This window comes from Pinus tabuliformis, chromosome 2_1 (assembly GCF_031772625.1).
Source record: "Pinus tabuliformis cultivar Carrire ecotype Pingquan chromosome 2_1, CPIR1, whole genome shotgun sequence".
Taxonomy (NCBI): Eukaryota; Viridiplantae; Streptophyta; class Pinopsida; order Pinales; family Pinaceae; genus Pinus; species Pinus tabuliformis.
In genome coordinates, this window is record NC_142299.1 from 410,663,834 (window position 1) to 410,682,962 (window position 19,129).

General features: G+C 29.9%; 2 pseudogenes; both read right to left on the reverse strand.

The window, feature by feature from the left end:
* Positions 1-1,242: 1,242 nt before the first annotated feature.
* Positions 1,243-2,439, reverse strand: LOC149200656 (phospholipase A1-Ibeta2, chloroplastic pseudogene; annotated as a pseudogene).
* A 14,893-nt stretch (positions 2,440-17,332) lies between these two features.
* LOC149200657 (phospholipase A1-Igamma2, chloroplastic pseudogene) lies at positions 17,333-18,250 on the reverse strand (annotated as a pseudogene).
* Positions 18,251-19,129: the final 879 nt, after the last annotated feature.

Consider the following 19,129-nt stretch of genomic DNA (forward strand, 5'->3'; position numbering starts at 1 on the left):
ACATGTTTATAATTATATGCTTAAGCATAGGATGCTTGATACGTATTTAAACTCAACTCAATTAACCAATGCAACATAATGTTTATTTACATGTTTAGGTCTTCCACATAAATAATAATATTGTAAATCAAACACTTTTCTAAAAAAATAATATAATACACAATGACATTTATAATATAATACACAATGAACACACTAAAAATAATGACATATTTCTTACATCTCTTATATTTATTTTTATAGGGGAATCTATTTTGGAATAGAGATTTCAAAATTTTAATTGAATTATCAATAATTATTAGGTGGAAAGTAAAGATTTAACCTTTTAATAGTTTTCACAAATTAAATGTTGAGATTTATTTCAAAAATAATTATTCCATTTATGTTTTTTTTTAATTAAATTAATTAATTAATCTTTTTCATATAAACAAATATCATATGAAATAAATTATGCTTTTAAAAATGTGATATAGATAAACTATAATATTATAAGCAAACCTATTTACAAATTAAGAATCCTGATAATAACATAAATAGTATAAATATATTTAAGTCACATATTAAATTTTATAATAATTAATAATAATTTAATATAAAATTATAATTTGATTAAATTTAAAATTAATATTTATTAATATTTTAACTCATATTAATATCTATGACATTTATGAATAATTTAATAATAAAATCCTTTCCACTTACATACCCATTAAACCAGGATATATAAACCAGCATATATGAATTGGTAGCTCAATAAAACACATGTAAAACTGTCCTTATGGAAAACATATAAAATATTACAACTTTGGATGGTAATACAATTTTGTGCCACGGTCACTATATAGCTTGTCATGACAGGCTCGGATAGCTAGACAAGACAAGGTAAGTTCTGGATATACTCGTGAGGAGTTTTGTTCAGAGGTAAATATTAAAGGGGTCCACCATTTCCATTGGAAAGCCACTATTCAAATTATATTTAGAAGGTTGCTGTACAAGCCACCATGATCCAAACTCACTTTCAGTGGTAAAGATTGAAAAGGGGCCAACATTCGCACCCCACAGTCACAATTCATTTTATATTTAGGAGGTTGCTGTAGAAGTCACCAAGCTGCTACTCAGACAGAAAGCACTTAAAGCTGAGATAACGTAGGGTGATGATTGAAATTGGAAGTGAAATCGGTATCATAATGAGTTCACAAATTGTGCCAATTAGCAGGCACCCTAAGTTCATCTTTAGGTAAATTACAGATCATAATCCCGCTTTGCGTTCGGCCGAAACGGAACCCTAGAGTTTTGAAAGCCATCTACCAGATGCAGATGGGCTCCCAGATTATGACAGCAACTCACACCAGCATTCTCTTTTAGATATGGAGAATCCAAGTGATTGATTCTCAGCTCAGACCCGACATGAGTAAATGGCATCCTATCCATTGCTTCCATCAATCCCTTTGAATTTAATAAATCATGGCACTTCTTATGTATCCATTCATTCATAAAAATCTCGGGCATTTGAGGGATCCAATCATGGCTATTGACTGTTCTCAACGTTTTCACGCCGATCTCCTCATGCCTCTGTTTGAGATCATGGTTTCCAACTCTTGGTCCCCCAAAAGAGAACATTGCTACCGGTGTACTATTTGAGTTTGATGCCAAGTTTTCTCCAATCTGGTATGCACTCAAGAACGCCAAAGCTGCTCCTAGACTGTGCCCTGTAATGGTAATACTCAACTCCTCGCCCTCGTATAATTCTAGTAGTCTTTGCACCTCTTCCAGAACCTGTTCAGATGCGTTCTTCATGCTATTATTATGATCGTCACCATGGCTGTTGCCCTTGGAAGTATACACACTTAAAAATCCATTTTCCACCTTCGGATTAAGATCAGAGTGATGACTATTATCTGAGAGCTTAATTGGTTTTAAATCTGTCTTGAGATTTTCAGCCCATTCAAGTGGAGTCATGGTGCCTCTCCATGCAATAACTATATCTCTTCGACCTAATCTTTTGATCTCTTCCAAGTTATAACTCACAGCAACAAATCCTATCCAGGTAGACTTCTGACATTTTAGGGTATCATTCGATAGTCTCGAAAGCCAATTCGGAACATGGACATTAGGAGTTGCATGGGGATACTTGGTGGCCCTGTAGCCAGTGTTCCAAAGCCCCACTCTTTCAGGAAATGAATTAACTTCACCACATGGGATGCAACAGCCACCATCAGAGCTCGACTGGGGGTCGGAGTTAAAAGCATCATAAGTTGCCTAGGCAAATTCCCCATACTTAACATTCTCTCTTAGGTTTTCATCAAGGGGATCAAACAGGTCTCTCCAGTCATTGGCACCATGATATTCCCTCCATTTTCCCGCCAGACTCTGCTTAGAAGAAGGATTGGGTCTACGAAGCCTGCTCATCCAATCATCATAGTTCCAGAAATTGCGCATGTTGTTCGAATTCCTCTGATTTAAAAGCAGGGAGTCTAATATTCTGTTCCTGATAGAACTTCTAGGACTGGAACCTATGAATGTGGCTGATAAACCCCTGTCGATTAGGGATGTGATTACCAGTTGTTTAGACCAAACTAATCTCTCTTGTGAAGGGTTCTTCACCAGATTTAGAGTGGATGGAGAGCGTCTAGGAGTGAAGTTTGATATATTCTTGAGGCCTGTGTTTTATGGAGTTCTGTTTTATGGCTAGATGATAAGGTAGCCTGTTTCAAAGACCCAAGGAGTTCCATATGCTCTGAAATAAATAATGTTGAAAGAATTGAAAAATACACTCTCTTTGGGGCATTGCAATGAATTGTGAAATTAGGGCAGCGATGCCACTGATGATATATTCACAGTTCGTGCTCTAAAAGTAACTGTCATTTACTCGCTTTTGATTCATTCGCGTGAGGATTTTGAAAACTAGGTGACGAACTCGGTGCAGGAAATAAAGTAGCACGCGGTGCGGACCTCACGATTGGTACTGTAAACATAAATTTCATGATCTCCACATATGTTTCATGAGCTCGATTCTTCGCTGACAATCACCTCCACTACGCTGTCAAACAGTTTGACATACAAATTGAAGCGCCCAGCTTCTGAGGGTATCTCCTCAATTATTTTTGACAAACTGACATTCATCATGTGCTGCATTCATTTTCATTTTCATTACCATATTTGTTGGTTGCGTGTGCAAATCTAAATGCATTTCTTTTCGGAAAAGAGACTGTTTTCCGTATTTACTGTATTCACAAAAATCGAATGCTGATAAATATAAAAATTTTAATAGCTAAAATTTTAAAAATTAAATTAAAAAGTAATTATTAAATGTTCAATTTATATTTACATACATATTTATATCTAGAGAAATGGGAAATTGAGCTGGGCCGGTACTCGTCCATTTAGCTGGGAATTTATTGATATTTTATTATTATAGAAATATAAATAAATTATAAAGAAATAATTTAAATGATATTTTTATTTAATTAAATTATTATAAAAAATATATTATTTTTTATTATTAAAATATAAATAAAATTAGAAAAAGTTTATTTACATAATATTAATTTATTTGTTATGAAAATCATGATTTTCTTTTACATTTTCATTTGTAATTATTTTAATAATATATTTATAGATCAAATTTACTTTAAAATTATATACATAAATAAATTTGATACCCACAAAATTTATTTTAAAGTCTTTGTTACTCAATCATTTAAAGTTTAATCTTCATTTTCTTAAAAAGGAAAAGTGATTATCTTATTAACTTGTTCCTAACCAATAGTTAATCTATCTATAAAATTGAGAAAATACTTTCGATTAAGCCTTTCTTTGAAATCATGAACATCCCCTTCAGTTGTCCCATTACTAGCACTAATTTCCCTCCTATATTTCCATGGCATGAATCATCATCATATTTAGGAGTTTTATCCAAAAAAAAAAACAATATTAAAGTTATTATTAAACCTTAGAATATAACTTTTATGCAAAATCCCACATGGAAAAAATGGGAAAGTCAATGATTGTATTGCTAAGTTAACTATTAAGTAAGCCATATGATCTAAGACATTCAATCTTAAGCTTGTTTGTGAAAAATGGTTGAGGTCATAGTGCACTTGTAAAATAAAACTTTTATAGTAAAATATAATTTACAAATAGTATATATTATGAGATTAATAAGAAAAACCAAGAAAATGCATTTCTTGAACTCTTTAGCATTAACTTCGTAGTTGATTTTTATCTTGGTTTATGTTGGAAGAAAAATGATAGAAGACAAACACAACTGCACTTGTAAAATAAAACTTTTATAACAACATATAATTTACAAATAGTATATATTATGATATTAATAAAAAACCAAGAAAATGCATTGCTTGAACCCTCGATCATTAACTTCATAGTTGATTTTTATCTTGGTTTTCGCTGGAAAAAAAAATGATAGAAGACAGACACAATGAAACCACAACTACAATTCCCCATTGACAATTAATATGTTTTCTATGGAATTGATTTATATCAAACATTTCCATGAAAAATATATTTTCCCAAAATCAAGTACATCAAAATTAATTCCAAAATTACCATGAAACATTTGCTATCCAAACGAATTCAGAGGTAAAACAAAAAATTCAATATCCCACTACAAAACTTACACTCTCTCATGGTGCACATGTTGTAGATTTCTCATGATATCCCCATTTCAAAATCAGCCAATAATTTGATGGATATTTTCCAAATGAGATGGGGTTTTCTTTATGGAGGATTAAAAATATATTTTTCATTTTTTTTTTTTTTTTTTTGGTTCACTCGCCCTACCTTCATAAACATGTCACCATTTCCTTCAAATAAAATTTGTCTTTTAGATACAAAGTTTTACTAGGCCTCTTTCACTAGATCGTGAGTTATTAAGTCTTGTAAAGTAAAAGTAACTAGTAGTAAAACAAATATTCACAACAATTGGGGTGTTACACTTGAATTTTGAAAGATTTGATCACTCTCTGCCATCAATAATCTAGAGATCTATATTTATCAAGCAATCTAGAGATCCATATTTATCAAGCTTGGAAAGAAATCAAATTTATTAAGATTTGTGGTTAAAAAAATGTGTATTTGATCCCCTCCACACTTGTTGAATATATGGAGTAATGATGAATCTTTGCCTTTTATATAGATATATCTTTATTTTTTAATATGGTTGCAATTTAATTAAGATAAATGAAATTTATGTTTGGAAAAAGATTATAATAGTAAATTAAATAAATAAATATATTTTAATAATTAATTATAATTTCATTATATGTAAGTATGCAATACTTTTAATTAAATTTGAATATATGGAGTAATGATGAATCTTTGCCCTTTATATAGATATGTCTTTATTTCTGAATATGGTTTATAATATAACATAATATTATATTATATTATAAACCAAATTATATACATGTAATTTATGAAAAGATTAATGAAATTTATAAGGAAAAATAATAGTTATAAATAAATAATTATAAAATATTATAATAAATAATTGCAATTTAATTCTATTAGCTAGGTAGTATTTAAATTATATATTGGAATATGGTCTAATAATATATTAGAATATAAAAAGAGCTATATTTTTATTTACTATAGTTAAATTGGATATATATACACATCAATACATATACATTTTATAATAATTATAGTTAAATCAAATAAGATTAAATTATGAATGAAAGTTATGTTTGGGAAAAAATTAAAATAGTAAATTAAATAAATAAACATATTGTAGTAATTAATTATAATTTCATTATATGTAAGTATGCAATATTTTTAATTAAGTAAATAGGTGTATATTTTGTAATGTTATTTAAAATATTATAAATCATATTATATAGATGAGAATTAGTTTTTTTATTTAAGAAATATAAATGATATTTATACTTGAAATATAAAATTATGTTAATTAATATGGATATTGAAATATTTTATTTGGTTTTTCAAAATAGTTTTATGTTATTAATATATTTTGGTTTTAAATATTACATGTTAACTAAACTAAACATAGAATGAATTAAACATTTGTGTAACATCACTAATACTATTTTATATGTTATACTTCAACTCCATCTTGAGTAGTGAATGAATTACATATTTCCTCATACTAAAAAGTAATTTTTTATTTCTTTTAACTTTCAACTAAATTATCTCTTTATATCAAGTTCATTTAAAATTAAGCTCAAAAGTGAAGAATTGATTTTTTACTAAGATTGAATTACAAATATCAGTAAAGAACCCATTAATGGAATAATAATGTGCTCTCTCTAATTCAATAAATTACAATATGATGATGCTCATAATGGCTAACACCCACTAAAACCAATGTGGTATATAAATATTTTTTTTAAATTAAATTACTTTTCTTTTCTTTATTTAAATTTGATATAAAACTTTGTTATTTAATATAGAAATTGAAATATTTTAATTATGACTAAAAATAAAATATTTTTTTGTTATTAATATATTTTTATTTTAATTAATAAATGGAAAACAAACATAGCATAAATGTAACATCAATTCTATTATTTTTATATGACATTTTCAACTCCATAAATAATGATTTTTTTTCCCTTTACTTTCAATTACCGTATTTCTATATAAAGTGCTTGTGAATTAATCTGGAAATATAAGTATTTTATTTATAATCTACATTAATCCAAAAAAAAATTCTATCTTTCTTACTAATATCGATTAAATATAATAACCCTTTTCATATATATTATTTGAAGTAACATCACATAAATTCCCATACCTTTTATCACTTAGTCTTCAACTATCCACATTTTATAACTTTATTACCATTACCAATCTCCAATCTAACCACTTACCCAACCATTGAGGAAACATCGATGATGACTTTACAAATAATTGAGAAAATAATTTGGAAGCTTTTGTTTAATTTTGAACTACTCCAACGTAGTTTGACCTCACAAGTATTATTGTTTCGTTTCCTTTTCCAAAGAGAATTATTATAAACAATTTCATTTTTTTTCCATTAGGGATTTACTAAATCTATAAATATTTTTGAGACCCATCTCTTTGTTTTTAGTCGAGAAAAATGATTCTTGCGAACACCTTCATAATGAATATCCAATACACTAATATATTCTCAATAACAACTATGATCAGCACAAGATGACCACCGGCAAACAAACCCTTGTTTACTCATACTAAAATAAGGGTGTCAATATTCTCTTAAAGAGACCATTAGTGCTCAAAATTTCAACTATTTAGTTTCAACTAAACTCATGGGTACTTTGAGCCTTAAAACACTCAGTAAAAATAAATTTGCATAAGCATTTTTTTATCTAATTTGAAACATCAACCAAAATAGAGTTAATAGAGTTTGATAACATGCCAGACTCCCTTAAATTTTAGTTGCATAATTATGGCTTTACAATAAAGTTCCAAAATGGTTCTTAAAGATATTAATTATTGTCATTTCCAATCCGAAAGTAGGAATATTGGTGAATAAGAGAAAAGTAGGAATATTGGTGAATAAGAGATGCATAATATACACAAAATTTAATTCTTTAATCGTCTTAAAAATTTCTCAATATATCATCTTTTATTAAGAGGCTTAGACACTTAACCGCTGATTAAAAAAAAAAAGGGTGATAGAGGGCGTGTTTGTATAAAAAATCTACATCCTTTACAGAATATATGGGAGGTACAATGAGAAACAAAGCAAAGGAAATCAATTGTATACATCCCATCATCAAATTTACCAATTGTTACTTGGTTCCTAATTAAAAAACATCAATAGAATGAAAATACATTAATCGTAAGATTCCCGAAATCGATATTTATAATGATAGTAGGAACATTTCATCTGTCTATGTAATGAGTTCCTTATTGGTCAATATATATATGGCCACATGAAATTAAGGATTGAATAGAAACCTTTTTTTTTCTTTTGAATTAAGTTCTTACAATGATACTTTTAAATTATTAACAATAACTTTAGCAATAAGATTATAAAATTATATTACATAGTTATTGGGCTAAGGTAATCAAAAGATATTTCATCTCGTTTTTTTAAACCTAGGTATGTGGATGTAGTATTCATTGCTCTAAATATATTCTTTAAAGATATCAATTCTGGGATAAGTTTAACCAAATAATCTATTATTAAGTTAAAAAATTGTAAAAGGAATTCAAATATGATGTATCTCTTATAAATTAATCTTATTTTTGAGACATTATAGGAATTTGGGGTCTAAAATGTGTCTTTTAAGGAAAATGTACAATCAAAATTCACTTAATGAGAATCAATCACATTTTAGGGGATGACATCATTTCCAATGGTTGATGTGACATTGCTTGAGCTAAAGGTACTTACTTGTCGCATTCTTAGCGGTGGATAAAAACTCATGGTTAACCATGATAGTGCTTTAATTACTTTTAAAGTCACAAAGTAAATAAAAAACATTTCACTTTTTTGAATAAAATATTATTATTGTCATTTCATATTTTTCTGAAAAAACAATGTATATCTTTATACGATCTTCATATCTTTACACACTTTTCAACAAGTATTATATTTGTGTATTTTCATATATTTATTTTTAAATTATATACTCATCTCATTTTATTTAATATCACAATTTCAAATTAATTATAAGTTAACATATATACGTATATATTATAAATCAAAATAAATAAAAATGTGACTTTGTAATTTTATGATAAATTAAATCTTGGAATAATATCATTATAATATTAATAACAATACAAGCATATTAAAATTAAAATAAAAAAATATATTAGTTTTGTATTATTTATGATTTTTTTAATAAATTGAGCTTACACATGCTTAATTTCAAGTTATTACATCCTAAATAAAAAATAAATATTTAATTTTTATAAATTATTTGATAAATTCTTACATAATTTTATGACAATTATAACCGGTTTATAAATTAATACATAAAATAATATATTACATTTATTATATTATATTATTTGACTTTTATATAGTATATTAATTAATTACATGTTAATCACGGGTTTATATTAATTATATGTTATTATATAATTTAATTGTATAATTTAAATAATATAAATTTTAATCAATAGTATGTTATACAATTAAGAATTTATATTTATAATATATTTGAAGTTATTTAAGTACAAAGGAAAAATTCATTAGTTGTTCAATGATAATTACTTTTTCTTGAAAATCTCACTCTTATTTATAGTTACATCAATACAATTTTTTTAATAATTTTATTTTGGTACGACTTTGCAATTGAATTTAACTATGGTTAAATAGAGTGTGGTGCAAAAAGTGAATTGTAAATTCATAAATATTATTTTATTGGTTTAGCTATTATTTTATTATTTCCTTAGGAGACCCATTTTAGACCTCAAAATTCCCCTAATGGGATGTCATTGAAAGAAGTTATTTTCAGGTAATATCAACCTCTAGAGAGTGGTTCATGCCTTCTTCCTTAAGCCTCTAAACCATTTGTAACATTTTCATAATTCTTCCATTCCAACAAGTCCCTTCTCTAGAGAGAAAGTATTTCAAATGAAGTTTACCAACTTCATTCTTCTAAGCTAAGGACTTCACCATTCCTTGACCCATATTCAAGATTTCCTAAGTTGTAATGGTATTCTTTTAGAAGTTGGAAAATTTATAAAATGAAAATACTATATTGTTGTAGTCTTCAAGAATCCTACAACAATAAACTATTTTATATCTTATTTAATTCCTCCATTTTAAGCAACAACAATTTCATAGAGTCTAGATATTTTAATGGTGTTTGACCCTGATTTGAGAAGATTCCAACTAAATTTTGTTAAAAAATAAATCATATTTTGTCTTCTATCTCAACAAGCTCTTATTCATTTTTTTCATGTTCCATAAGCCACCTTTTCTTAACACCCTTTCCCCATAGAAGGATTGTATAATACATGCTTCATAGTTGAGTCCTCATAATTAGAATCTATATTCTTCCATAGCAAAATAATCAACATCTTTAAATCCTCCTCCTACAACTAGGAATGAGTAAAATTGGAGGGATAAGGGTTTTCGATCAAATTTCTCCAACTTCAACAAGATGAGAAATTGGTTTGACATCCCATGTGAGATACCTTCAGCACCCTTCCTAGAATTTCTCTAGGTAGTGACCAACTTAATCGGTTCTATATATACTAGATACTTTTCCTAAAAATCGTGAGAAAAAAATCGTTTAAAACTTCACAACTAGCATGTGCCCCCAATGCTTCACTAGGAAAGAAAATTAGGTTTATGTATCCTCCAATGATAGAATTTAACAATTCAAACTTCCCATCCCTAATCAAATTCTCCCAATAAGTTATTATTTCTACAGAGAACCCATTATGTTTTACTACCATTAATTTTTCCTCTAAATCATTTGCATCTAGTTCTAATTTAGTCCCATAATGAAACAAGGATGATGAAGGGGCCTCCAAAGATGCCCCCTATATTTTCCCTAGATTGTAAGTAGATCTCTAGACATCCCATATGGATCTATTGACAAAAAATACCATTCATTTAAAAAGGATGAAAAATAGTCAATAACCTTTCTTCCTGAACACATAGTCTCATGAATCAAAACATTATAAAATTTATAGACCTCGATCAGCCATTTGAGGGTTATCTATATTTGAACACCCCTGACATTTCTCGTGTTGAAAGATAACACAGTCATGGGAAAAAAATTGAAATGGATTTTGATGCTCTAAGTACCTTTTGAATTGTTAGCTACTTCCTCTAACCTCCTTCCTTGTCTATTGTTTAGCTCGGGATACATGAGCCTTCTTAGGGAAACCAGAAGCTTGATTAACATACAAATTTAGACTTCCAATGACTACTATTCCATATTTTATCTTTAATTTAGATCTTATATGATATCCTAACAAGAATGAAAAATACCATTTAAATATTTTATATTTTCCTTAGTCTCAGAGATAGAAAATAAGTCCCTAGAAACTGTTCTCCTCCTTAAACCTTGGCAGAAAGACATGTTTAAATGATAACTCCATAAATGATTTTAGAGGTGTAGTAAAAAACTTTGATGACAAAGAAGATGACACTAACTCATCTCTATTAAACCATCTTCATAATTCCTTTCCTCTTCTAGACAAAGCAATCAAATTTTTTATTCAAATGAATTAATAGAAATAATGAGGAAACCATAGCCTTAAAACCTTTCTCAACCCCACTCAAGCAAATAAATGCGGAAAGGATACTTTCTAGACGTAAGACATATGCTATAATGGGCTTTCACCTTCATAGAAGGGTCCATGGAGGCCTCGATTAATGGAAACATGATGCAAATATGATATCAAACATATTTCATAACTATCTAAGAATCCATTGAAACCATAGACTTTAGGATGTCTACAAGTAAGAGATGTATCATATTTGCACTAGGCCCTAATGGAAATGAAAAAAATTAAATGGTACTCTTCCAGTGTTCATTTTTTTGCATGAATATCTAGTAACCATAGATCACATCAACTTTAGTCAAAATAAATTTCCTAAAGTATACTTCTAGAACAACCTGTACTCACCAATTATCAACCTGTTTATCCCACTTATATTCTAAAAAACGAAAAAACCAAATTAAATCACTACATTTATTGGAATTCCTTTCTTCCAAATATTCCAAGGTAGAGTACGAAGGATATCCTATAACTTATGAATAATACATGACTCTCTTCTAGGATCAAATTTTAAATTTGAATTCTTTAAGACTAGCCCAGATGACCCCCACCTCTAATATAAACTCAACACCTTATCCATGTCTTATTTACTATGAAAAATGAAGCTAATCCAATTTATTTGCAAAATATGGTAAATAGGAATGAAACCAAGAAACATCTCCAAATTTACTTTTAATAATGTTTTCAGGAAAGACCATGACACCAATTTTCTACAAAATTTACAAACTACTACTTTCTTCATCAAGTCTCCTTCTTCATTCATCTAGATTTCCTCTCTTATAACTACTCTAGCTTTTCCAAGCTTACATGAATGCACATGATCTTCTTGACACTTCACTTTTTTTTATCAACATCTCAACTATGTTATACATTGGTTTTTTATCCTTATTTGTAAAAAAATACTTCTTGAATTGTCAATTGACAAACCTCCTTCAAAAATGGTGGTTCTATAGTAAACTTACTCTCTAGTCCCAAAATATGATCTAGAGAAATGAGATCATATTTTGGAAACTCTAGCACCCAATCCAAGTGCTCACATAACATCTTATCACATTCACATGATATGACTCACATTTCCTTTAGCTGGTAAAAATGGTTTCAATATCCACGAGATTATCTTCATAATCAATGTCATTCTCCTACATGTACATTTTTCCTATCCATGCTAGCAAGAAAAAAAATAAATTGGTAGCACTCTCAGTATAATCACATAAAATGTAATAATACATGTAAATACAATGAGTTTTGTCTCAAAATAGGTGAACTATATTGGACACTCAATCACTTGGTTGAAAGAACGTCTCAACCACATGCCAATCTAGCAGACTAACTAGTTAGAGGGAATATCTAAAAAAACTAAGCCTAAACAACCTTGTAACTAATAGAAACACACTCCTTCTCATAGAGACTAAAACTCTACCTGAATATGACCACACACAAATGACAAGCAGTAGTTACATATTCTTACACTCCCCCTTAACAAATACTTGTATTAATTTTCATCTATTGAGGTATTTGTCTACATCTTCTTTGTAGCACACACTCCCAAATATCTTCTTGTTCAACAAATTATACATTTTTTCCAACCTGGCACTTTCACCTTGCACCTCGATCATGCATAGATCATCAAACTATCGATTTTTATATAAAGGAACAACCATCCATAGGAATGCATGGGTATCCAACTATTGTAAGTCTTGGTATAGTAGGAATTCCTTGATGTACATGCATCATCCAACTTATTTATTAACTCCCCTTGAATGTAAAACTTAACCTTATAGAGTATAAAACCAATATGGTCCACTCAAGTGTACCCAACATATGACCCACTCTTCACAGTGTTAAAGAACTCCCTAATAGATGCTACATAACTATACTAGTAAAGAAACATCATGTCACTAGGGAACACATGACAAAGGGGTGTGCATACCTATCTAGGTCTTACAATAACATGAAATTTTGATGTTACATAGATCCATGTACAATGCACTCCAACTTATGAAGACGGTACATCAAACATTTAAAGGACCCACACAAAACATCATATCAATACATGAAATGTAGACATTCCACAACTACGCTGTTAGAACTTCCTTAAACATGTCTAGAACCTGAAATCTTTGAAATTCCAAAGATCTCATGACATCTACTGTCATTGTCAGAGAAAATGAAATGTGGACTTAGCCCTCTGAATACCCTATAAACCAATTGTGTTGCTCCAAAGAAATTGGCCAAGAAATTCAGAGGAACATATTAATAAATATCTAATGCCAGGTGCATTCGCTTGGTGATTTTTCAAAGACTCCTCCTCATCCATCCTAATATAAAATGGAAAATATGTTGAGGACAAAGCTCTCTTTATAACATAACCTAATACACATTTGCATCAATGACAGCTCCCTCTCACATCGAAACTCCTTCATCTATAGTAACATTCCATTCAATTTTTCTTTAGGCTTGTCATAGATTCAGATAGTCTCCAAAACTATATTTCTCAAAAAGTGATTACTTTTGCACCTAAAACAACTTTACATGCATTCTCTCTTTTACAACAATGAAAACTTCTCAAAACATAAAAATGCACCGAGAATAGTCACACCAAGATTTATCACCATAATTATAACTCACAATCATACTAACTATCAATTAAACATTTCCTTGAAAGTCCAATAAAACAACCATCTCCAAATTCCTCAGCTCACAAAATGCCCCCCAAAAAAGCTTCACATTAAACCCTATCTCCTTTTCTGCACCTTATTCAATCTATCTATCTATCTATCTATATAGCATTTTAATAATTTTCTTATTTTTAGTAAACTAAAAAAATTATTATTATTATTTTTATATATTAAATTGCCTTTAAAATATATAATAATTTTAGAAACACTAATATTAATTATGAAATTAATTATATATATATATATATATATATATTATATACTCTATTATATCAAAAAAGATAATTTATGAAATTTTATTGTGTTCTTTAAACTTAGTTTATGTAAATATATCTACTGTTTAGAAGGGCTACAATGCCTTACAAATAACATAATAAAACACAAAATAACTTTCACATAAATTTTATTCTCACAAATCGAAGGCGATATTCAAACCGTTAGGAGACAACAAACACCATGTTTATGCTCAAACCGAAATGGGAAAATTTTGAATAGCTTCTTTGCTTTCATTGTAAAAATATTTGGTTATGGTTTAGGATCCTGTGCTACTTTACCCCACATATATATATAAAATGGTAACGCATGTCATAATTCTTTTTATTTTTTTATTTTATTTTATTTTATATATTTATTTTTTTAAGGTATGGTTGAATTATTTTTCTTTCCTTTATGTTTTTATTAATTGTTAAATTTGTTAGTGTGTATTAAGCTAAATAATCAGCTTGTGCCATGTTGTTTATTTCTCCTAGCAAGATGTCTCAAGATGGTATTTCTTCTCATAGAATGAACTTCTTTATGAACATCAATTGATGGAAGCTCTATGGACTTTCTCCTTTTAGTAGTTACCTACAAGGGATACCTTAATTGATCCATACCTTTCGGTACTTTTTAGTATATATATATATATATATATATATATATATATATATATATATATATATAGACCAATTCCTCTAAGTGTTTGTGTGGGTTAACTCCACACTTTTTTCCTTACTACCCTTCTGCAATTTGATACAAGAGGGATGGAGTGGTGGTGTGCTACCACCATTACTTGTTACTATATTTTTCTTCAAATGAATAGGCTAATTATACCATGTACTTTGGTTTTACAAATGTGATATTTTTTGACATTTATTTCTTCCATGAAATCTTAGGCCATCGTGCTTGACAATAAGTTTAAACTATAATGGGACTTGATATTCCTAGTCTTCTCTTTCTTAACCCTTATCCATAGTAACCTATCTAGTTTAACAAATTCAAACCAATGCCTCTTGTTTCTTGTCCAATATTATATCAACATGTTCTTAGGGAAGATTGGGAAATGATGAACTTGTCATTCTCGATTTCTTCATTGTGTTGGATTTTGTATTGAAATAGGAGCTTACTTAGTGTCTTGGATGACTTCTTAGAGCTTGGCCAAGGCTTCTTGTTTTTATGTCAATTTTCCTTATAGCTATCCCAATATTTTTGTGAATGTCTCCTCTTTCCAAGTATCTAATTCAATATTTTTCTCCCCTAACTACATAACCCAAACTATGAACTTGTCTAAATTAACTATAACAACTACCATTGTGTCTTGACATTTAATAAAATCATTCTTTGGCAATGGAACTAGTATTGTAAAGGCCTCAAATACTTTTTTCATTTAAATGTCCATTCTCTTCTTAAATCTACATGTTGGTGGCCTATAATTCTTCCAACATTTCTCTACTTTTCACTTTACCCATGCAAAGTATTTTTTCTCTTCAAAGTTTTGGTACTTGCATCTCCCTCAAAGATTCAATTACTTTGATTCATATTATTCTATTCATTATCATGGATAAATTGCATAATTCAATTGTGCCCTATCTCCCTAATATATATATATATAATGGAAACAAGACCTTCATTCTCAATGCAATTTTGAGTTAATTTTACTCCACAACACTAATTTAATGAGTGAGAAGCCATTTCTCTTGCATACAACTAGCTAGTTGAAAATCCTAGTAACAATTAGGACTCTACAATTACTTAGTGTATCCTACACACAAGAAACTACTAGGATTCTATCAATTAGTTGACACTACCAATAACAGCTAGGATTCTATCTCACTAAGAATTTGTCTTTGGTGAAACTCTTATTAAATGTGAATATCCAACCATATTAAATCTAGCAAGGGAAAAAGTCCAAAATATTACCATGTCTTTGAGAGTGTGTTCATTTCCAGTTATAGTAGTTTGTTTGATAAATTGAAGATTGTCCCAAATGTCCAATGCTTTAGGTAAAACATCCTCGGAGATTATGCTACCTATTGATTAAGCTTATTAAAGTTAAACATAAAACACTAAACTTCATACCAACATGTTTATAATTATATGCTTAATCATAGCATGCTTGATATGTAATTAAACTCAATTCAGTTAATCAATGCAGCATAGTGTTTATTTATATGTTTAAGTCTTCCACATAAATAATAATATTGCAAATCAAATACTCCTCTAAAAAAATAATATAATGAACAATGACATTTATAATATAATACACAATGAACACACTAAAAATAATGACATATTTCTTACAACATCTCCTATATTTACTTTTATAGAGGAATCTATTTTGGAATAGAGATTTCAAAATTGTAATTGAATTATCAATAATTATTAGGTGGAAGGTAAGAATTTAACCTTTCATTAGTTTTCACAAATTAAATGTTGAGATTTATTTCAAAAATAGTTATTCCATTTATGCTTTTTTAATTAAATTAGTTAATTAATTTTTTTCATATAAACAAATATTATATGAAATAAATTATGGTTTTTAAACATGTGATATAAATTGATGATAATATTATAACCAAATCTATTTACAAATTAAGAATATTCATAATAATATGGAAAATGTAAATATCTTTAACTTAAATATTAAATTTTATAATAATTAATAAATATTAAATTTTATAATAATTAATAATAATTTAATATAAAATTATAATTTGATTAAATTTAAAATTAATATTTATTAATATTTTCAATTCATATTAATATCCGTGACATTTATCGACCATTTAATTATGAATAATTTGATAATAAAATTCTTTCCAGTTACGTACCCATTAAACCAGCATATATGAATAGGTAGCTGAATAAAACACATGTAGAAATGTTCCATATAGAAAACATATAAAATATTACAACTTTGGATGGTCATACAAATTTGTGCCACGGCCACTATATAGCTTGTCATGACAGCCTTGTAGGTTCTGGATATACTCGTGAGGAGGAGTTCTCTTCAGAGCTAGAGATTAAAGAGGTCCACCATTTCAAGTGGAAAGCCACTATTCAAATTATATTTCGAAGGTTGCTTTACAAGCCACTATGTTCTAGAGTCACTTTCACAATTTATGTTTTATTTAGGAGGTTGCTGTACAAGTCACCAAGCTGCTCTATACAGAAGGCACTTAAAGCGGAGATAACGTAGGGTGATGATAGAAATTGGTAGTGAAATCCGTATCATGATGAGTTGACAGATTGTGGCAGTTAGCAGGCACCACTAGTTCTTCTTTCAGTAAATTACACGTTTTATTAACGAGAACATAATCCCGCCTTGCCTTGGGCCGAAACGGAACCCTAGAGCTTTGAAAGCCATCCACCAGGTGCAGATGGGCTTCCAGATTGTGACAGCAACTCACGCCAGCATTCTCTTTTAGCACCAAGTGATTGATTCTCAGCTCAGCACCGACATGAGTAAATGACATCCTCTGCATTGCTTCCGCCAATGCTCTTGAATTTAACATTTCATGACACTTCTTATGTAGCCATTCATTCATAAAAATTCCTGGCATTTGAGGGATCCAATCATGGGTATTGACTATTCTCAACGTTTTCACGCCCATATCCTCAAGCCTCTGTTTGAAATCATGGTTTCCAACTCTTGGTCCCCCAAAAGAGAACACTGCTATTGGTGTACTATCTGAGCTTGATACCAAGTTTTCTCCAATCTGGTATGCACTCAAGAGCGCCAAAGCTGCTCCTAGACTGTGCCCTGTAATGGTAATACTCAACACCTCGCCCTCGTATAATTCTAACAGTCTCTGCACCTCTTCCAGAACCTGCTCAGATGCGCTCTTCATGCTATGATTATGAATGTCCCTATGGTTGTTGTCCTTAGAAGTATACAGACTTAAAAATCCATTTTCCACCCTCGGGTTAAGATCAGCAGGATGAATATTATCACAAAGTTTAATTGGTTTTAAATCTGTCTTGAGATTTTCAGCCCATTCAAGCGGAGTCATGGTGCCTCTCCATGCAATAACTATATCTCTTCGACCTAATCTTTTGATCTCTTCCAAGTTATCACTCACAGCAACAAACCCCATCCAGTTAGACTTCTGACAATTTAGGGTATCATTCGATAGTTTCACCAGCCAATTGGGAACATGGACATTTGGAGTTGCATGAAGATACTTGGTCACTCTGTAGCCAGTGTTTCTCAAGCCCACTCTTTGAAGAAATGAATTAATTTCACCACATGGGATGCAGCAGCCACCATAAGAGCTCGACTGGGGGTCGGAGTTAAAGCATCATAGGTAGCCTGCGCAAATTCTCCATACTTCACAATCTCTCTTCTTAGGTTTTCATCAAGGGGATCCAGAAGTTCTCTCCACTCGTTGGCACCATGATATTCCCTCCATTTACCCGCCAGACTCTGCTTAGGAGAAGGATTGGGTCTACGAAGTCTGCTCATCCAATCGCCATAGTTCCAGGAATTGCGCATGTCGTTGGATTTCCTCTGATTTGAAAGCGGGGAGTCTAATATTGTGTTCCTGTTAGGACTTCTAGGACTCGAACCTATGAATGTGGCGGCTAAGCCCCTGTCAATCAGGGATGTGACTTCCAGTCGTTTAGACCAAGCTAATCTCTTTTGTGAAGGGTTCTTCACCAGATTTAGAGTGGATGAAGAACCTCTAAGAGTGCAGTTTGATATATTCTTGAGGCCTGTAGTGGAGTTGTGCTTTATGGCTGGTAGGGAAGATAAGGAAGCCTGTTTCAAAGACCCATGGAGTTCCATATGCTGTTGAAAGGATTGACAAATAGGGACTGTCTTTGGGGGATTGCAATGAAGTGTGAAATTAGGGCAGCCATGCCACTGATTATATATTCCCAGTTCGCGTTCCAACAGTAACTGTCCTTTACTCGCATTTTACTCGCATTTAATCGTTCGCGGAAGGATTAAGTTCGCTTTTGAAAACCTGGCG